We start from the raw sequence: 22,844 nt of genomic DNA on the forward strand, positions 1-22,844 counted from the left end.
GTAGTATGAGAAAAGGAGGAGTCACATTTTCAAGTATGTGGGAGTTGGTGATAATCTGTATCATAAACTGATTATACAACCTCATCCTCATTAATTTGATCTCTTTTCTCTTCCAGTCTGGCAACTTCAGCAGTAATTTCAGCCAATTTGCATTTAATGGAAGAAGACCATTGTCTGCTCATGTATATATCTAACTCATAATAGTAAGTGAGGTTATGTGTATGAGGAATATGACCTTTAACATAATCATTATGAAGCATTTAATAACCTCCCATATATGTGGTAATACAGCCTCAGTACTGCAGGATCATTCCAAGGAGTCAGAGTCATGTATATAAGGTAGTTAGTTGTTGGCATACTGTTCTCCAGTGTGAAGTTGAAATTGAAGCAATATTCTAAATCATGTTGTGCATTTTAATGTTTTGGGTTAGTTAAATTGGGCAATCACTTACTTTCCTGGTGACAGATCTGTATTTGCTTCCCAGCCGTAGCACCTGTCTTCCTCATGCATATGCTTTTCTCTCACATGTATCTATGACTAGTGCATCCCTTTGCTACAAACTTTCCAAAATTAGTGTTGGTTAATATTGCATGTTCTTAGCACTAGTGAACCAGAATGCATTGCCATGCTTTTGCCACTTCCCTGGTCAAAGTATATCTTGGCAGTACACTGAGTATTTCCTGCCATTTGTCAGAAGCAGCCATTAGCACCTATGCTGCAAGAAATAGGTCTGAACTCTGGTATATGCTCATTGCCAATGAGGATAGTAAGGTACTAAGTAGCAGTATAATGTACTGGACTAGAGTTAATGTCCTCAATCTCTGAACTATTGTGTCTGTAATTTGAAGGTTAGAGCAAGGTTGGCCTTTTGTAAATGTTTTCACAAAAATGCTTTCAAAAATGTTTTCAGGTTTCTGGGAAACTTTAATGGTTTACAGGATAGAACACACTGAAAGATAGTTACTACTACTCTAATCCATTTGTGTTCCCTTCTTGTATACATGAAAGAGGTGAGAAATTTGGGGCACCCATTAAATTGTAAGGACAGTATTAGGACTCTAGTGGTAGTGATACTGAGACATGCCAGGGTCATACAGAGACTTACATAAAGCTTTTACCTGATTAAGATTCAGTCTCCATTGGGTTACTGCCTGTCAAAGTAGAGGAGTAGAGCTGTTTAGACTTCAAATCTGAATGTAGAAGAGTACACCTCCTTGGTCTTGAGTTCCTAAGAGATCTACCATACTAATCCATGGCAAAGAGCACTCCCTGGTCCTGAGATGGTAACTCCACCCTTGCTCCTAATGCTAGCACTACCTGCTTCCTAGGTCAAGTGGGCAGATGTCTCTACTAGGGACAGGCTAGGTGACATGCAAGGGAGGAATGGATTTAGGAAGCATACAAAACATGTAAGGCAGAGACTCCCAGGTATGACTCCTGGAGCCACATTTGGACCATAAATGTATTTTATTTTACCTGTATGCTAGTTTTTGTTTTGTTTGTTTTCAAAGCATCAGTTAGTTATTAAGTAGTGTTATTTTAACTGTTAACTAATTTAATGCATAAATCTAGATGGATTCTAATGAAAACTGGAAGATGAGTTCTGTACCTGGTCCTGTTCTTTCATGGACAGCTGTCATATCATCTGCAAATAGTGATACTTTTACTTTTTCCTTTCCAATTTGTATCCCTTTGATATCCTTTAGTTGTCTTATTGCTCTAGTTAGAGCTATGAGTACTATATTGAATAGATAGTGGACAGCCTTGTCATTCCTGATTTTAGTGGAATTGCTTTGATTTTCTCTGCATTTAAGATGATGTTGGCTATAGGCTACTGTAAATTGCCTTTATTATGATTAGGTATGTCCCTTGTATTGCTGTCTCTCCAAGACTTTATCATGAAGGAGTGTTGCATTTTGTCAAAGGCTTTGTCAGCATCGAAAGAGGTGATCACGTGATTTTTCTTTCAGTTTGTTTCTATGGTGGATTACATTGACAGATTTCCATATGTTGAACCATCCCTGCATCTCTGGGATGAAGCCTACTTGATCATAATGGACTATCGTTTTCATGTGTTCTTGGATTCAGTTTGTATTTTATTGATCATTTTTGCATTAATGTGTATGAGGGAAATTGATCTGTAATTCTCTTTCCTTGTTGAGTCTTTGTGTGGTCTGGGCTTCAGGGTGACTGGCCTCATAAAATGAATTTGACAAGGTTCCTTCTGTTTCTATTGTGTGGAATAATTTGACGAGTATTGGCATAAGAAGAGTATTAGCTCTTCTTTGAAAGTCTGGTAGAATTCTGCATTAAAACTATTTGGTCCTGGACTTTTTTTAGTTGGGAGACTTTTAATGACTACTTCTGTTTTCTTTGGGACTATATACTATAGGACTATTTAAATTGTTTATCTGATCTCAATTTAACATTGGTAAGTGGTATCTAATGAGAAAGTTGTCCATTTCTTTTAAATTTTCCAGTTTTGTGGAATAAAGGTTTTAAAAGTATGGCCTAATGATTCTTTGGCTTTCCTTGGTGTGGTATCTGTTATGTACCCCCTTTTATTTCTGAGTTTTGTTAATTTGGATATTCTCTATCTTTTAGTTAGTTTGTCTATCCTGTTGATTTTCTTAAAGAACCAACTCTGTTTCATTGATACTTTGTATTGTTCTCTTTGTTTCTATTTTATTGATTTCAGCCCTCAGTTTACTTCCTGCTGTCTATTCCTCTTCGGTGTGTTTGCTTCTTCTTGTTCTAGAGCTTTCAGATATGCTGTTAAGTTACTAGTATGAGATTTCTCCAATTTCTTTATGTAGACACTTAGTGCTATGGATTTTCCTCTGGGCACCACTTTCATTGTGTCCCATAAGTTTGGGTACATTGTGTATTCATTTTCATTAAATTCTAGAAGTCTTTCATTTCTTTCTTTATTTCTGCCTTGACCCAGTAGCCATTCAGTAGAGAGCTGTTCAGTTTCCATGAGTTTATAGGCTTTCTGTTTCTGTTGTTGATATCCAGCTTTAATCCATGATGGCCTGATAGAATACAATGGGGTATTCCAATTTTCTTTTATCTGTTGAGCCTTGCTTTGTGACCAAGTACATGGTCATTTTTGGAAATATTCTGTTAGGTGCTGAGAAGAAGGTATGTTCTTTTGTGTTTGAGTGAAATATTCTGTAGATATCTGTTAGGCCTTGGTTTATAATATCTGTTAGTTCCAGTATTTCTCTGTATAGTTTTTGTCTGGATGATGTGTCTGCTGGTGAGAGTGGGGTATTGAAGTCTCCCACTATCAATGGTTATTATGTGATTTAGGTTTTATTAATGTTTCTTTTACAAATGTAGGTGCCTTTGTGTTTGGGACATAGATGCTAAGAATTGAAATGTCATCTGGTGTATTTTTCCTTTGATGAATATAAAGTGTCTTTTCCCATCTCTCTTGGTTAATTTTTGGTTTGAAGTCTGTTTTGTTAGATATTAGAATAACTTTACCAGCTTGCTTCTTGGGTCCATTTGCTTGAAAAATCTTTTCCTTTACTCTGAGGTAATGTCTACCTTTGATGTTGAGGCATGTTTCTTGTATGCATCAGAAGGAGGTATCATGTTTTCACATCCATTCTGTTAGCCTGTATCTTTTCTATTTTGGTGGTGTGTGTGGGGGGGGGGGAGTTGAGTCCATTGATATTGAGAGAGATTAATAGCTGGTGACTTTACTTCTTGTTATTTTGTTGTTATTGGTGGTGGTGGTAATGTGTGTGTGTGTGTGTTTCCCTTCTTTGGTTTATCTGGTATAAGATTATTTCCTGTGTTTTCATTGGTGTAGTTAAACTCCTTAGGTTGGAGTTTCCTTTTAGTACCTTCTATAGGGCTGGATTTATGAGTAGATATTTTTTAAAGTTGACTTTATCATGGAATATCTTGTTTTCTCCATCTATGGTGATTGAAGGTTTTGCTGGGTATGGTAGTATGGGTTGGCATCAGTGGGCTCTTAGTGTCTGGATCATCCTTGTGGCTTTTAGAGTCTCTGTTGAGAAGTAGGGTGTAATTCTAATAGGTCTGTCTTTATATGTTACTTGACCTTTTTTCCGTTACAGCTTTTAAAATTCTTTCTTTGTTCTATATGTTTACTGTTGTGATTATTATGTGGTGAGGGGACTTTCTTTTCTGGTTCAATCTATTTAGTGTTCTGTAAGCTTCTTGTGCCTTTATAGGCATGTCCTTCTATGATTTTGTTGAAAATATTTTCTGTGCCTTCAAACTAGGATTCTTCTTCTTCTATTCATATTATTTTTAGGTTTGGTCTTTTTATAGTTTCCCAGATTTCCTGCATGTTTTCTGCCAGAATTTTTTTAGATTTAACATTTTCTTTGAATGATGTATTTATTTCTTCTATCATTCTTCAACACCTGAGATTCTCTCTTCCATTTCTTAATTCTGTTGGTGATGCTTGTATCTATAGTCCTGCTCATTTAACTAGATTTTTCATTTGTATAATTCCCTCAGTTTGTGTTTTTGTTATTGCTTCTATTTCCATTTTCAGGCCTTAATCAGTTTTATTTGTCTCTTCCTACTTTTTTTTTCTTGCTTTTCTTTAAGGAATTTACTCCTTTTCTCCAATTGTTTGTTTGTGTTTTTCTGTTGAGGAATTTATTCATTTCTTCTTTAAGAACCTCTATCTTCATAGGTTGTTTCCTTGTGCCTCAGCTGTGTTGGAATATTCAGGGCTTGCTGTAGTAGCATAGCTGGGTTCTTTCCTGATGAAGTATTACCCTGCCTATTGTTGATTGTGTTCTTACACTGGGGTCCAGTAGGCATTTGGGTTTGGGGTGATTATAGGTCTAGGTGCCAATTTCTGAATTTGCCTTTGCTGAATTTTTTGTTTTGTTACTTGGTTTCTGTTTCCTCTTTGGTCTTCTGGTCTTTGTGGCCTGGATTCCTGGCAGCTTTCTTGACCTCTCGTCCAGCAGGCCATCTCTGTCAGAATTGGGGGGTAGACTTCTGGTGGCTAGTGTGGCCTTTGGCCAGCAGGGTCCTCTACCCAGAGTTATGGGCAGAATACTGTGATGAGGATGGAAGTGGGGATTGGGGGTAGTTTTTTGGGGGGGGGGCACTGAGAGAGTGGAGGAGGTTTTTGTGTGGGCCATTTATCTGTAGTCTGGTGGCCAGTGTGGTCTCTGGTCCAGCAGGGAGTTTCTGCCTGAGTTTGCCTATCTGTTATTCTGGCTGGTGTGGTCTGTTTTTTCTGGCTGGTGTGACCTGAACCTGTTCTTCTAACTGGTGCAGTTTGCAGCTGTTCTGACTGGCATGGCCTGCACCTGAGCAGTGGATATCTGCTGGAGGTGGGGGGTGGGGCATGGAAGTAGGCCCTGGGCTGGGACTTTAGGATCCAAACTGAGGACATGTGAGGGTTCTGAGAGTAGGTGCAAGAGTTACATTCTTACTATACTATGGTGAGTCAGAAACAATACAGAAAAGGAATGACAGATTGCTCGGATGTTTTCTTGCCAATGTTTTTTGTTTGTTTTAAGTGCTGAGTTAGGTTTGCTGGGAACCCAAATTAAGTAGTTGCTGTACTGTGGTTCCAACATTTTATAGGTTATTTTTTATAGAGTTCTTTGGCTCTGTGATATCAATGATTTTAAATTAGAATTCTAAAACTAAAAGATATCCCTCTTACTCATCTTACAAATGAAGGAGCTGAAGTCCCAAGAAGCCTTGATGTATCTGTGGTTTATAGTCATTGGTAAGGGTCAGAAGAGATGCAGGGCTTCCTGACTGTCAGCTTAGTGATCTCTATAGTAGACTCTTCAGGTTTATTTTCTCTAACATCATTTTATGTGTAGGATCCATAATTCATTTCACTGAGGCCAGTTGTCAAATTACAAATCTTGTTTAATCTCCTGAAGCTGAGGGGCTTGTGGGATTAAAATCAGATACACAGAACATGGGTGGCAGGAAGCATGTTGAAATATCCTTGGTCAAACTCCAGTTCTGTCCTCTAAGAGGAACTACATTGTTTGCTGTTTTCTGGGACTAATTCTGCCTTCTGGAAGGTTCTTCCTGCCCATTATATCATAAGACCATGCTCATGTAGACTGTAGGGGATCTGTGCTTCATTGGGCTTAAACTTTGTTTTCAAAGGATTTTAGTGGCACCTTTTCACAATGTTACCATGAATTAACTGGGAAGCAGTATTGTTATGATAAATCTTTCCGCCAAAAGCTGCCTGAGCCCCACCACCACGTGTGAGCTTTACGCCAGCCGCCCGCCTGAGTTAGGGCCCAAATGAATACACAGAAACTTGTATTAGGTTCAAAGCTGCTTGGCCAATGACTAGGATTTTCATCTGTTAGCTCAGTCTCAATTATCATGCATCTATATATTTTATAAGACTTATCTTATCGGACGCCTTATTGGCGTCCTTCCTTGCTGGTGGATCACATCCTGCTGCTGGAGGAGGCCACGGGGAAAGAGGGGATCCTTCCTGTTTCTCCTTCACTTAAATATGAGTCTCCTTGCTATGTCACTTCCTGCCTGGATCACCACCTCTCTACTACATTTCCCAGAATCCTCTTTGACTCCTAGTCCCATCTAACTTCCTGTCTCATTGGCCAAACAGTATTTTATTTAACAATCAACAAGATAAACATACACAGTACATTCCCCATCACAGTATTTTATTTGATTTTTAATGTTTTTATTTAATTTTTAAATTACCACTCATATTTACATATCCATCCCCCCCATTCCCTCACCCTCCCATCCTCCCATTTTCCCCACCCAGCCTCCCAACCCATCCCCCAACCCCTCCTCAGGGACAGTGAGGCCCTCCACCAGGGACTTTCAAAGTCTATGGGACCTCTAACAGTGGAGCTAGTCTTCAACCCTAGGGCACAAATGAACTTTGGGAGCTCTATACTTTTACAGCCCAGATATAGCAAGGAGGGCCTAGGCCCTCCCCCAAACAATATGACAGACTGGGAAGCAGTATTTTAAAACATGTTCTATGACTACACATCACAGCTGCCTTTCTTTCTGTCTTCATTCTGATCATCTCTGGCTACTTGAGTAGTTGCTATTCATTTGCTTATATCGGCAACTCTTGAAAGATATTGTGGTTTTATTTTTGGGTTTTGGTATTAATTACTGCTGTGATAAATAGCCTCCAAAATGCACAAGAGCCTAAATCCAATTCAGGTTTACTACATTCATTTACTGCTAGTAAAACTGTATTAGAGGCAGGCTTGGTTAATGGGTGACTTTCAACAACAGGCCTTTGAGTGCTCCAACACCCAAAGAAAACCAAGAAACCCTATGCTTGAAAAGCTTCTGCTTGGGAGTTGACATCCAGTCACTTAATTGATATATTTTTGGAGAAGACCCATTCACAAGGCTACATCTGGTGCTGAGAAGAGGGTTTTTAATGTGATTCTTTAGAAGGACATTTCTAGTGGCAGCTTTTCCACCATGCCAGGAGAAAATGAGGTATGGGTGGGTTATTATCATAGTTTTTATTCTGCTTTAATAACAATATCATAATGTACTCCTTTCCACAATGAAAACTAAAACAAAATTGTGTAGCCATCTCTATGGTAGAAATAGTCAAACTAAAAGGACTTTATTTGCTCATAATCCTGATGAAATTAAAATGGGTTGTGGACATAAATAGATAAAGAAAATGTATCAGATGTCACCATTTTTATTCAGTCTTGTACCAAAGGGTCTGTCCAGAAAAGCAAGTCAGGATGAAGGGAGGAGACTACAAGAAAAGATGTGGAAATGAGAACAAAGTAAAATACTGTTGTGAACATATGGTATAAATTGCCTATGATAAAACAACAGCAATTAAAAAAAAAAACTTTCAGAATTTCCCAACTACATTTTAAGCATGAACTGTAAGTTTAGTGGGGTTTTGACAGAAAGTAAGTAGAGGAACAGCAGCTGCCCTTCTGTAGACCAGTGGCAACAGCCAGACAGCATGAATGCTGGGACTTAGCACCCAAAGCCATGCTACTTATCAGAACTATGATTGAGTGGGATGCAACTCTTCCTGAACCTGCACTCTGATTGCTTTTGTTTTCAACAGTGCCCTTCTAGGAAGGATCCATTTCAGAGTCTCACATCTGGTGTCCAGCTCTTCAGTATTTTTTTTCCAACTTTTTTTATTTGAATTAGAAACAGGATTGTTTTACATGACAATCCCAGTTCCCTTCTCCCACCCAACCTCCCCTACCCCCCCAACTAAAACCCTATCTGTCACATATCCTTTCTGCTCCCCCTGGATGGTGAGGCCTTCCATAGGATGTCATCAGTGTCTATTTTATCCTTTGGGATAGGGCCTACGCCCACCCCCGTGTGTCTCGGCTCAGGGAGTATTCCTCTATATGGAATGGGCTCCCAAAGTCCACACCTATGCTAGGGATAAGTACTGGACTTCTATAGGAGGCCCCGTAAATTTCTGAGGTTTCCTCCCAGAAACCCATGTTCCTGGGGTCTGGATCAGTCCCATGCTGGTATTCCAGCTATCAGACTGGGGAGCAAGAGTTCCCAGATGTTCAGGTCAGTTGTTTCTGTGGGTTTCACCAGCCTGATCTGGACCTCTGTGCTCTTCACTCGTCCTTCTCTGCATCTGGGTTCTATTGTATTCTCCCTCCCTCCCTCCCTCCCTCCCTCCCTCCCTCCCTCCCTCCCTCCCTCCCTCCCTCCCTCCCTGTCTTTGGGGGCTTGAGATTTTTGAAGAGATGTGATCGTGTATTTTGTAGAATGGGTCTCAATTGGGATTTGTCTAATGTTTTCTCAGGATTATGTTGCATCAGATCAGGGGTAAAGTATAATGACCTGACTTATTATTGGTAGAGTGAAATTTGGTCTCTTGGTTAAGGTGGCCTCTGCCAGGTTTCTTCATAGTGAAGGAATGACAGTGGATCTCATTGGTGGGAAGTATGTTTCATCTTCCAGTAGATGTCAGTCTGAAGCTGCGGATAGTGCTGAACCCTAGGAATAACCATGCTTTTTACTTTATGTGCATATAAAAAAAAGTTCAATTTCAAGTTAGGCATGGTGAAAGATTTTAAAAAAATAAAATAAAATAACAAAAGTAGGATGAATATGGCCCTTCCTTGTCTCAGTACCATTTTTTAAAAAATTATTTATTTATTTATTTATTTTGCTTTTGCAAGTGCATGGATTCTTTGCCCTGCACATGATGCTTGTCTTGCCTCTCTACCACATGCTTCCAGGGTTCCTTTGCCCTGTGCCCATGCATGGGTTTATGCCTGCATTGTCACATGCACCTTCTTTAAGAAGAGCCTGTGTTTGTCCCGGTTGAGTGCTTGCATTGGCTCCTGTCCCATTCCAGGAGAACCAACTTTTTAACTCTGCACAGGTGTGGCAGAAACATCTACAATGGCTTTCTTCCAGCATTTCCATGTTTTTTGATCCAAACTTGTCCTTCAGTTTAGAAACCATCCCTTACTTCCAGTCAGTGTTTTGCTCTTGTTCCATTGATGAGATGTTTGCTCCAATCTTCAGTGGGCTCAGTGCTTTCTGGTACTTCTCACCTAGAATACATCTTGTTCATCTTCTTCCCACATAGCTGCTGTCTTTTCTTAGCTGAGTATCCACATACTATAGCTTCTACAATTGGCAGTCCTTAGGTGCAGCAGCAAAGCATGATTTTCTTCTGATGATTTGTCCTTGCTTTATGTGTCAGCATTTTTAGCATACAGCTCTGTTTTCTTTCTAGTGAGGAACTTTTACTTTTTCACTCATAGGAAGTATTCTACAGCTTTGGCATATTCCAACTCTTAGCATCGCTGTATTCCTAAGTTTTGGGGACCAGGATTATTTAAAAAGAAGGGCTACTTGCATCTGTCATCATAAGCAGTGGATCTAATGAGCAGGGTATGTCTGGCTAGCAGGCAGGCATCTGAAGTGCATATGCTGTTGCTTAGGAAGAATCCATCCTGATGCATGACATCAGAGTATACAATTGAAAACTTAGGGTGTGTTTATGTTGGGGTAACTAAAACCATAGAAGGCAAAACCACAGATTGGGGGCAAGGGAGGTTCTTAATAGTATAATTTTAAAAGATACAATTTACATAGCAACACAATATAATTGACTTGAACTTAAAAACATTAGAGCATTCTTTTTGGAAAAGTTACAAATTTTCATTGACTGGCATTAAATAGAAATTAAATGTACAGAAACCCTTAATGGTTTTGAAGTGGATGGAGATAGGGCTCAGTGGACAGAGTTCTTTTTACATTGAAGAAAGCCCTAGGTTCATTCTCCATACTACATAAACCAAGCTACGTGGCCCAGGCCTATGATCCCAGCAGCTGGTAAGAATATATATATATATATATATATTCTTACCATTGAGGGAAAAATTGTTCTTAAAATTGAATCCCTAACAGATCTGGGTGGGGTGGAGATTTTGTCCTTACTATTAACATCTTAGTAGAATAAAATACTATTATGTTTTTATTTTTGTTTTGATGGTTTAAATTGATTTTGAACTTAGGAAAGAGGTGTCCTCAAAAGTTATAAATGTGCCCCTACAGGGCTTTGCACCCTGTGTCAAGGACCTGTTTTTTCTGCCTTTGTATCATGATTTAATATAAAACCATAGTAATTAAAGTCCTGTATGGTGTAAGAGTATACAAAATTACCAGTGGAAAAAATAAAGAATTGGTAAATAGAGTCATTTATTTGTGGAAACGTGTTTTATAACAAAATCGGTGTATTATAAATCAATGGGAGAATGAATGGACAGTTTCAGTGTGTGGTGCTGGGGAAAATAGAGTGTCCATATGAAAGGAAGGAGATGGGATTTTTCTATACATAACTGTGGAAAGGGTTAAAAGTGTAATTTAATTTAGATACAGTTAAACTTAATTGGAAAACTAGAAATTAGAACTCTATAGAAGCACAACTCAGGAAAGACATAGACTCAGAAACACAGCTGCCAAAAGAAATTAAAACACAATAGAAGAAGGAGCTCAGGAACAAAAAGACAGCTAGAAGGAGTGAGTGGAGCCCACATTGCAGAGTAAGTCAGGGCTTACATACACAGCATAGCAGGAAGTGCGCCTTGTGCTGAGCATGTCTCGAGCTGCTGACTTATATGTGACAAACCAGATATGTAGAGTTGTAAGGATTCCTCACTGGCAGCTCAGTTGTCCTGTGGAAGAAGTGGCTTGACTTGCCAAGGTTTTTACCATCTCTTTCTCCTCCAGAGAAGCTTCAAAAAGATTTAACTAAGATTCATCAAGTGACAGTTCAACTTCTTACTTTATATATAAGTGACACCTTACATTAACCCAGGATTATGTATAGAAAAGGTGATAAAGAATATTATTGATTTTAACATATATTTCCTAATAATTCTTAGAGGATTTTTAAAGTATATGTTTTGAATATATTTTTTATCAAACCCTTGTACCTTTAAGTCTAGATCACTCAGTTTATGGAAAATGTCTACTGCTTAATCTAATTAACAAGACTAGTCTTCAGTTTTACATTTATCTTACAAATCAGACAGTTTTCATTAAAAGTCCACTTGATTCAATAACTCAAATGTGTTAATATGTGCCACCATGACAACCATCACATGGCTGAATTCTAATTCTAATAGAAATAAATAGGGCACAGAGCCACACCATGTGTTGCCCGAATACAATAAGGTACTGTTACCGAAATCTTTCTTCCTTTGTGCTCAGGAAACTTCCAGATAGATGCTGTTGTAAGTGATAAAGCTGTGGAAGAGGTAAGCTGTATAACTAAAGTATCTACACTTATTGCTTCGTTTCATGATAGAATAAAATTCTATGTGCCCAAATACTCTTATTTCTTAGCAGAATATATATGATACTGGTAAAGAGCAGGGCCTTGCTGCAGTGATCCATGAAATGTGGATTCATGGGTATCATTGTTTTAATTCCCCTCTTTTTATATCACCTTGGACGTTTCTACATCCGAAGAAGTAAGTAGAATAGGTCCATCATACATATATGGAGTTAATGACACAAGAAAACCCCTAAACTAGTGAAATTAAACCAACCTTTAGATGTTAAGCTTTGTTGGGATAAAAAGATATAGAGTAAATCTAAATATTGAAAGAACCTGGTAAAGTTGCTGGACCTCAGAGGTAAAGGAGTTTCCTCACTGAAACTGGGCAGGTGATTTGAGCCATCAAAAAACAAGAAAGGTATGTTGGCCACATATGAAGCCTAATTATAAAAATCTTAAAAAAAGGAAAATTTCACTGTGTCCATCAAAACAGTCTCTTAAGTGTTAAGTCAGCAAGTTTTCTTCAATTTGAAGGATTTCTTAAGCTATCATTCAGCCAGCACTGGAAAACAAACTTTTTTTCTTTCTCTCCATTTTTATTTAAATTAGGAGCAAGATTATTTACCTCAATCCCAGTTCCCTCTGCCTCCTCTCCTCCTTTGCCGCCCCCCCCCCCCAACTAACACCCTACCTATCCCATACCCTTTCTGTGCTCCAGGGAGGGTGAGGCCTTCCATAGGGGGTTTTCAGAGTCTGTCATGTCCTTTAGGATAGGGCCTAGGCCCACCCCCTTGTGTCTAGGCTCAGGGAGTATCCCTCTATGTGGAATGGGCTCCCAAAGTCCATTCCTATGCTAGGGATAAGTACTGATCTACTCTAAAAGGCCCTATAGATTTCGGAGGTCTCCTCACTGACACCCACGTTCATGGGGTGTGGATCAGTCCCATGAGGATTTCCCAAGTATCAGTCTGGAAACCAAGAGTTCCCCCTTGTTCAGGTCAGCTGTTTCTGTGGTTTTCACCAACCTGGTCTTGACCCCTTTGCTCATCACTCCACCTCCTCTGCAACTGGATTTCAGTTCAGTGTTTAGCTGTGGATGTCTGCTTCTACTTCCACCAGCTGCTGGGTGAAGGCTATAGGATGGCATATAAGTTAGTCATCAATCTCATTAACAGGGGAGGGCATTTAAGGTAGCCTCTCCTCTGTGGCTTAGATTGTTACTTGGTGTCTTCTTTGTAGATCTACAGACATTCCCTAGTGCCTGATTTCTCTTGAAACCTATAGTGTCTCCCTCTATTATATTATCTCTTATCTTGCTCTCTTCTGTTCTTCCCTCAACTCAACCTCCCTGCCCCATCATGTCTTCCTCACCCCTCCTCTTCTCCCCTTCTCATTCTACTAGTTCCTTCATCCCCCCCCCCAAGTTTGCTCAGGAGATCTTGTCCCTTTCCGCTTCTCCAGGGGACCATGTATGTCTCTCTTAGGGTCCTCCTTGTTTACTAGCTTCTCTGGCAGTGTGAATTGTAGGCTGGTAATCCTTTACTCTATGTCTAAAATCCACATATGAGTGAGTACATACCATGTTTGTCTTTTTGTGACTGAGTTTCCTCGCTCAAAATGGTTTCTTCTAGTTCCATCCATTTGCCTGTGAATTTCAAGATTCCATTGTTTTTTTTCTGCTGAGTAGTACTCCATTGTGTAAATGTACCACATTTTCTCTATCCATTCTTCAGTTGAGGGGCATCTAGGCTGCTTCCAGTTTCTGGCTATTACAAATAGTGTTGCTATGAACATCTTTGAGCAGATGTCCTTGTTGTATGATGTGCTTCTTTTGGGTATATGACTAAGAGTGGAATTTCTGGATCTTGTGGTAAATTGATTCCTATTTTCTTGAGGAGTCACAATACTGATTTCCAACGTGGCTGTACAAGTTGGCACTCCCACCAGCAGTGGAGGATTGTTCCCCTTTCTCCACATCCTCTCCAGCATAAGCTGTCTTTGGTGTTTTTGATTTTAGCCATTCTGACAGGAGTAAAATGGTATCTCAGAGTTGTTTTGATTTGCATTTCCCTGATGGCTAAGGATGTTGAACACTTTATGTGTCTTTCAGCCATTTTAGATTCCTCTATTGAGAATTCTCTATTTAGTTCTGTACCCCCACTTTTTAATTGGATTGTTGGTGTTTTGGAGACTAGTTTCTTGAGTTCTTTGTATATTTTGGAAATCAGCCCTCTGTCAGATGTGGGGTTGGTGAATATCTTTTCCTAGTCTGTGGGCTGCCGTTTTCTCTTGCTGACTGTCTCCTTTGCCTTACAGAAGCTTCTTAGTTTCAGGAGGTCTCATTTATCAATTGTTGATCTCAGTGTTTGTGCTACTGGTGTAATGTTCAGGAAGCGGTCTCTTGTACCAATTAATTCAAGGATATTTTCCACTTTGTCTTCTAATAGGTTCAGTGTGGCTGGATTTATGTTGAGGTCTTTTTAAGCATAGCTTTCATGATGAAGATTTCCTGCAGCCAGGACACCTACCTGGTCTCAGTGTTGAAAGCTGTTTATCACTTGCTGTGAACCACTGGTGGAAGACAGTAGCTTCTTTGACTAATCCTTCTCACGATAGAACTGGCCTGTTTCTGAGGCCTTGCTGTCTCTACAGAGCAGAAAGATCAGGACTTCCCAGCAGTCTCAACTGCCGCAAAGGTCTAAACAAGTTGCTTGAGGACCAGCCCCTTAAGTATGGTAGCCTGTGCACCGGCTTGGTCTCAACACAAGATAAAATGGTGTTTCTTACCAATCCTCATGGATTTGACAGTGTCATGGGCAGAGACTTTGCTTGAAACGTAAAGGTTGTTGCCAACATTTTACCCAAGAAACATTAGCTTTGTATTTTTCTCTGTAGAACAAATTAAATTTGTTAAAGATCTTATATCCTTGAGTTTGAAGACTGAACACCTTTGGATTGAGAGGAAGGATGGAATATAGCATACCTGTGACCCTGAAACACAACTGTTCAGGTGTTGACCATTCAGTCTGGAGAAGTCTTGGAGGAGACCACATTTCATTTCCACTTGCATTTCCTCAAGTTTCTGACTGCCTTTACCCTCCAGTTCCTGCTCTTGCGCCCTGTGGTTGATGACAGCAGGGGAGGAAGATGAAGTCTGTAGTAAGAATGTTTGAGAGAAAATGTGGATGACAGCTCGGGTGCTGGACACCACAGGCATGAACTATAAACACCTCAACTTGCTAGCTCTGAGGTGCCAACCTATGGACAGAGCAGTTGGACTCTGAGTAAAAAGAGATGTATTAAATATTAAATGCCTTGAGAAGAGGGTGCCTGTGATAGGAAAATGAATCTAGAAAAGCCTGTAGACACACAGAACAAGACTGATGGAGAATTAAATGATGGGGCCTCAAAGGTCTATTTCTGTCTGTGTTCCTACATCTGGCTAAGTAAGTGGGAATTGGACCAACTTCCTCTAGTGACTGCTGTGTCTCTAGTCTTACTGTAAAGCCTAGGATAAAATGTTTTCATAAAATGTGGAAATAACTGACCAAAGACTTATATATGAGCAAGCCCATCTCTTATCAGGAACTTGAAATTTTGAATTGTCTGTCCTTTAAGGTGGAAATACTGAATAGTTCAAGATGGCCAGTTGTGTCAGGACAAAGACAAGGAAAGGGAACTGGTAGATGAAGGAGAAAGTGGAGAAGCAGCAGAAACAAAGTCTCAGCTCACTCGGCACCTGACTCTGCCGAGGCACTGAAAAAATCAAGGTGTTTTCTACAATGTTTGTGAGCAAGATGAGGGCAAAGGTGACTGTGATGCTCTTTTTTAATTAAATAATTTTAAAAATTATATGCATATGGATGTTTTGCCTGCATATATATCTGTGTAGGTCATGTATGACTGATATCCATGGAGGCCAGAAGAAGGCATCAGATCTCCTGGGACTGGAGCTACAGACAGTTGTGAATTGCCATGTGTGTGCTGGGACTCGAACCCAAGTCCTGTAGAAGAGCAGCTAGTGGTCTTAAGTGCTGAGCCATCTCTTCAGCCCTGATGCTAATTTCTTTAAGAAGTGACATGTATAAGTTGGACGTTAGAGCAAATACATTATAAAATAAAGAATTGCCTTAATCTCTTGACAGAAAAAGGCAATCAAAAATCACAAAACATAAAAAAGATACCTTAGCACTTAAGAATGCTTGCTGCTCTTGCAGGAGGCCTAGATTTGGTTGCTAGCATCCATATCAGACAACTCACAGGCCTCTGAACTGCCAAGAATGCAGTTCCCTTTCCTGACTTCTGTGGGCACCTTCATGCACATGTACACACAGGCACGCGTGAGAGCTCGCATCAGTTTTTAAAGTCTTTTTTAAAAGGACATTCACATAAACAGGAAATCGGTGCTTATCAATGGAGGGAAGCAGGTGTAGCAATGGCCTCCAGTGTAAAAGTCCCTTGTAAAGGAGACAAAGGAAGGAAGAGGACAGCAGTGGAATAAACCTTGACCAAGCAGAAGGGCTTCAGGAAGAGAACAGATCTGATCACAAAGAATATGAAATAATGTCAAAGCAAAGCCTGCACAGAAGACTTTGCAAAGTGAAGCCAGAAGAGAAGCCAGCAAAAGGCAAGCAAAGGCCAGAGACAAGGCAAGCTAAGCAGAATTGTTTGAGGCCACCCTGGAGTATACAGAGCAAGACCCTGTCTCGATAGGTTAAAAAGAATGAAGAGTAGACAGAGAAAGATGGAGGCAGGGAGAGGAATAAGAAGAGAGAGAAGGGGAAAGACACTGACAGTCTTGAGTGGAAGAGGAGAGCCAATTAGAACACTCAGTCTCTGGGTATAGGCCAAAAGCAGAGCTTTATGACTGCTTTTTGCTTTGATCTTCTTTTTGAAATCCCTGATCATGACTGGGCAGAAATTTAATTACAGGACTTGGCTTCAGAGTACCTAGGCAATATGAGTCTCTTGCTTCAGGGATGGGTGACACTTAAGTCTCAGTTGCTCTGTCTGAACAATATCTGTTCTATAGTGTACAGTGAAAGTGTGAGCAGCTTACACAGCCACCTGATTACATTAACAGACTGGTCTTGTTAGATATTATCTCCTCATTTTTTTTAAATGCCAAGTTTAGAATCCCTGTCCCATTTTTGAAATGTTCTATTAAAATAGCTTATAAGTTTGATGTATTAGACATTTCCAGAGAGACTATGATACAGCAGTCTTGAGAGACATGCTTTTGAAGTATGATGATTAGTAATACATGCTTTTCTTATTTTTATAAAATAGAGTGTTTAGGAATATACTTAAAAAAATGTCCAACAAAATCTGTGTTGTGAGACCAGCAAATCATAACTAAGAAGTCAGAACATCTGAGTAAGTGACGAGACCTTTTGTTCAAAGATCAGAAAGCTCAGTTTCATGATATTTTCCCCCAAATTGACCCATTAATCTGCCTAATCCTTATCATCTTTACACAGTTGTTGTTGGCGGTGGTTATTTTGTTTGTAAAGTAGTAAATCACTTCTAAAAGTTGTATGTAATTCTGAAAGAACAAGAATATCCTACATTCATTTGCTTTCAAATTTCCTGATGTCATTGTTTTTAACAGCTGAGTGATACTCTATTGTGTAAATGTACCACATTATCTTTATCCATTCCTCAGTTGAGAGACATACAGGTTGCTCCCTGTTTCTAGCTACTACAAATAAAGCTGCTATGAACATAGTTGCTTGAGTGTTCTTGTGGTATGATTAAGTATCCTTTGTGTATATGGCCAAGAGTGATACAGATGAATTCTTGAGGTAGATGAATTCCCAATTTTCTGAGAAATTACAATATTTATTTCCAAAGTGGCTGTACTCCCACCAGCAATGGAGGAGTGTTCTTGCTCAGTCCTCTCCAGCATAAGCTGTCATTTGTGGTTTTGATCTTAGTCACTCTGACAGGTATAAGATGGAATCTCAAAGTCATTTTGATTTGCATTTAACTGATAGCTAAGGTTGTTGAACATTTCTTTAAGTGTTTCTCTGCCATTTGAGATTCTTCTGTTGAGAATTCTCTGTTTAGGTCTTTACCCCATTTTTTATTGGAATACTTTTTTGATGTCTAGTTTCTTGAGTTCTTTGTGTATTTTGGAGATCACCCCTCTGTCAGATAGATATGGGATGGGGAAGATCTTTTCCCATTCTGTAGGCTGCCGTTTTGTCTTGTTGACAGTGTCCAGTGCCTGACAGAAGCTTTTCAGTTTCTTAAGGTCCTATTTATTAATTGTCTGTCTTATTTTCACTGCTACTGGTGTTCTATTTAGGAAAAAATCATCCTGCTTGAGGTAATCCAGACGCAGAAATACAAACATGGTATGTTCTCACTCATAAGGGATTTTAGCTGTAAAGTAAAGGAGAACCATGCTACAATCAATAAGCCAAGAGGCTAAGAAACAAGGAGGGCCCAAGAGGGACACATGGATCTCCTGGGAAGGGAAAATAGAGGAAACCTCACAGGTGGACTGGGGCAGGTGGGGATGGGAACTTCAGGGATTGAGTTAGGAGGTGGATGGGCAAGAGAGTACTGAAAGAGATGACTGGAAAGTGGAGGTAGCATTTCAGAGTAAGGTAGAAATCTGATGCAAGGGAAACTTCCATAAAACTCCCCTGCTAAAACTCCTAGCAATAGTGGATAGGTGGCCTGAATTGGCCATCTCCTGTGATCAGACTACCCTAATTGTCATCAGAGAGCATTGATCCAGTAACTGATGGAAACAGATGAAGAGACCCACAGCCAAATATTAGGCCAAACTCATGGAATCATGCTGAAGAGAGGGAAGAAGGATTGTAGGAGCCAGAGGAGTCAAGAACATCACAAGAAAACCCACAGAAACAACTAAACTGTCTCATAGGGATTCACAGAGTCTGAACCAACAACCAGGGAACCAACAACCATGGGACCAACTGAGGCACTCTACATATATGTGAAAGTTGTGTAGCTTGGTCTACTTGTGGGGATCCTAGCAGTGGGAGCAGGGGCTGTCCCTAATGCTTTTGTTGGCACAGGGGAACCTATTCCTCATACTGAATTGCCTTGCCCAGCCTTGATACAAGGGGAGGTGCTTAGTCTTACCACAGCTTGATATGCCATGCTTTGTTGTTACCCATGGGATCCGCCTTCCCCTTTCTGAATAGAAACAGAGGAGGAGTAGATTAGGGAGAGTAAGGGGGAGGAGAGGAGGGAGGGGAAACTGCCATTGGAATGTAAAGTAAATAAATTAATTAAATTTTAAAAAATACTATAATAAACCAACTATCCTTTATGTTATATAACATTAATTTTAAAAGCTCTGCTTTATAAAATAACATGGCCATAGTCGAGAAACTAATAGAAAACTTAAAAAAGAGCCTACAATCTTGAGAACACATATATAATGCAGACAAATATACGTACAAAACTCTGTGTGTGTGTGTGTGTGTGTGTGTGTGTGTGTGTGTGTGTGTGTTTCCAGACAGGTTTTCTCTGTGTAACAACCTGGCTGTCCTGGAACTTGTTTTGTAGACCAGGCTGGCCTGGAACTCACAGAGCTCCACTTGCCTCTACCTCCCAAGTGCTGGGATTAAAGGCAAGAGCCATTATGCCCATCTGCAAAACAGTTTTTTAATTCAAAAGACTAACCCTACCTAATATTTTACTTTTTATAAGTAATCTAGCATTCCTCTGGGTGCTGAGGAATAAGTTCAACCTTCCAGATATGTAGCAGGATACCCTTATGGGTGTGGACATGAAGTATTTGAGTATACACAAGTGCATTCACCAAGCCTTATTGCTCCATTTATCACAGGAAGTACCAGACTTATGGAATATTTGAAGAAAAGCTGTTCCACTTGTATGGATTCTCATGGGAGTGACCACAGGCATCTTGCCAATTTAATCCCAAGTATTAAAGTTAGGGTTTTAAATGACATGTAATAGTATGATTTATTTTCTGTCTTGAGCTTTATAGGGCACATAACAAGATCCTATCCTTACATATTGCTTTTTATTTTTAGAGTCAGAGTGATGATAAAAATCTAAGCTTAAGAACTGTCAAATGATTTATGATATTTCATTTATTTTTCAAAGGATTGGAATGTCACCAGTGAGCCCATTAGAATTGTAGACTTAAAGCACCACAATTTTTAAAAAAGACCAGCTGCATAAACAAGTGTGCAAACTTTGTAATTTAATTCGACATGATTTTTTTAACACTTCAAAGTGCCAAGGGAAGGCAGTTTTTCTTAGGTCATAAGTAGTTGTCTGAGTCATAATGACCTCAGACCTTCAGGCTCATTGCAAGACCTCCTTCCTAAAATGCTAATGCTTCTCTATTGTGTTCAGTACAACCTCAAGACATCTGTCTATGCTCTATGTCCTTTCTTCATGAGGTGACCCCAGTACGGGTAGGATGTGGAGGAACTGGAGACTACCTGTGAAAAGATTCAAGTCTGTAGCAAGGGATGAGGCATATAATACTTTGCAGAATGTGCTTCTCTATTTCTTCTGTTTCTTTTGTTTAAGCTGTGATAAAAACAGCTTAAAGGAGAGGGGTCATTCTAGCTCACAATTCCAGGTTACAGCCCATAGTGTAAGGAAGTGAAGGCACCATGAAGCAGCTAGTCACATCTACAGTCAAGAGAGAGAAAGAGAGAATGAATGTGTGCATGCCTACAAGTGATGAGCTCACTTTCTTCTTCATTCAGTACAGGGCCTGGCCCATGAAATGGTACCATCCATGTTCTTAGTGGATCTTCCCACCCACCCCACTTGAACTAATGTAATCAAGATAATCCCCACAGGCATAGCTATAGGCCAACCTTATCTAGATAATCCCTCATAGAGACTCTGTTCCCAAGTTATCCTAAACTATGTTAAGTTGACATTTGAAATCACTAGAATAGTGGTGAAATGCTTTAAACTCCGAAGTTTAAAGGATTTATCTGTTTATCATTTTTTATATGAAGTGCCAGCTATGGAACCCAGGGCCTCATACATGCTAAACAAGTTCTCTATCCCCACCACTAAAGCTGTTTTTCAATCACATATTTAGTCTTGAGGCAGTTATAAATGCACATGAACTTTTAATAAGTAATATACATGACATTATATGCCCTTCTCAGTCGTACTCTCTAGAGCTGTGGTTCTTGGGGGGCACTCCTTTGGGGGGAGCAAACAAACTTTTCACAGGTTTTGTATATCAGATATCCTGCATATCAGATATTTACATTATAATTTGTATCAGCAAAATTATAGTTATAAAGTAACAATATAATAATTTTATGATGGGGGGTCACCACAACATGAGAAATTGTATTAAAGGGTCACAGCATTGGGAAGGTTGAGAACCAATGCTCTAGAGTATTAATATTAATAAAGCCTGTATCTTTTTCAGATGTCTCTAATTTTTCTTGAACGTGTGTGTGTGTGTGTGTGTGTGTGTGTGTGTGTGTGTGTGTGTGTGTGTGTGCCTGATTCTTATTTCAGGTGTAGCTTTTTGTAACTGTGTTAAAAATGAAGGTTTCCATCACAGAGATTCTTTATTGCCTTTTTATAGCCCTGTTCACCTAGCCTCTCACCTGTCTCCCTCCATCCATAAGCCCTGCCAGTCACTGGTATCTCATCTATTTTCACAGTATCTACATTTTAGTATTGTGTAAGTAGACTATTAAATAAGTAACCTTTTAGTATATTTTCATTTATTATAATTACTTTGATATTCAAGTTGTTACATGTATCAAGAGTTCATTACTTTTATTATCAAGTAATAGTCTGTCACAATATATTTTGATTTTTTGTTTACATATATGAGAAAATATTGTAGTGTCACTTTAAAAGTATCAAAAACATTACATCATTGAATCTGACTTGTTAATTAAGAGTGCAGATTAGTTTTGACATGTTATTCATTTAGATTAGGTTTGTCTGAACATACTAAGAACAGATGAGTTAGTGTTGGTGTACTGAGACGGTTTCCAGTGGGAAAGAGGAGCATCTTTCTACTCCCTTCCCTTACTCAACCAGATAAAAACCTTCAGGGATAGGAGCACCAGGTAGTTCTTCCTTCTGGTTCCCTTGTGTGCAGCCTGTGATTACTCAGCTAGCTATTCGTAAGACCAGTGTTCTCGTCTCCTACCTGTGTGTCTATGTTTGCTTTCTCATCTAAATGATTGTTTTCTTTAAATTCTGTCTCACTAAAATACTGCTACCCTCCTTCCTTCTATGCCCTTTCCCTTTCTCTGCTTCCCTAGGGAGTGTGAGTTAAGCAAGACTCTGAAGCTGTTTAAGAGTTGACTGGGAAATGAGCAGTTTGAACAGTGGAAGGGTTGAGGGACTACTCAGTAACAAGAAGGAGAGCAAGGTAAGCAACAGGAACTGGATGGGGCCACAGTTGCTGTGTTGTTTAGGGAATGAGAGAGACCACAGTGTTAAGAAAGTTCCCTGATGTCAGACAGTAAATAGGGGAGGTAGGTCTTGAATACAAAGATCCTGTCCACAAGGGCCATGCTGGGCATGCAGACAGACAGGAGACAACAGGCTTAGAGTTGGGAGCTCAGAAAAGAGGCATCTGAACTGCAGGTTAAGAATACCAAGCTTCTGGCTTTTAAGCTGTCAGTGTGGTAAATAAAACCATAACTGGGTAAACTTCCCCAGAGAGAAGGTACACAGTGAGGTCTGATGTTTACTTAGAGGATCCTCAGCATTCTCCCTAATATGCAGTGAGAAGTGAGCCATACTGGAAAGGTTGAGAGCAGTAGTCATTTAATCCTAAAAGGTCAGGTACAATGAAGACCAAGCAGGCCCTGTGAATGGTGTTGGCAGAAACCATCTTGGAGAATGAGGGCAGATGTCAAGAGAATGAACAGGAGACGGGAAAATTAATAAGAGCGCTTAAGCAATGTTACAGGGAAGTTTATTTGCAATAGGGAATATTTAAACATGCCTGTGGTCTACAGCTGCAGGAAGTTGCAAGGCCACATGATATTACTGCTGTTGCTACAGTAGAGACTTGGGTTTGTTTAT

At 39.7% G+C, this 22,844-nt stretch overlaps 1 protein-coding gene across 19 annotated transcripts in view; it reads left to right on the plus strand.

Moving 5' to 3' along the window:
- Znf438 (zinc finger protein 438) overlaps window positions 1-22,844 on the plus strand; it is a 133,127-nt gene that overhangs the window by 44,226 nt on the left and 66,057 nt on the right. For 14 of the 19 annotated variants that reach the window (XR_003483332.2, XR_003483331.2, XM_027405461.2 and 11 more), the window contains exon 3: window positions 117-203. The exons of 3 other annotated variants lie outside the window; for them this stretch is intronic. The gene's annotated coding sequence lies outside the window, so the exon portion shown is untranslated. Of the gene's footprint in view, window positions 1-116; window positions 204-11,728; window positions 11,776-22,844 lie in introns of all 19 variants that reach the window. 2 more of the 19 variants (XM_027405448.2, XM_027405453.2) reach the window with 1 other exon arrangement.

The sequence above is a fragment of the Cricetulus griseus genome, chromosome 3, assembly GCF_003668045.3.
Source record: "Cricetulus griseus strain 17A/GY chromosome 3, alternate assembly CriGri-PICRH-1.0, whole genome shotgun sequence".
In the NCBI taxonomy this organism is placed as follows: Eukaryota; Metazoa; Chordata; class Mammalia; order Rodentia; family Cricetidae; genus Cricetulus; species Cricetulus griseus.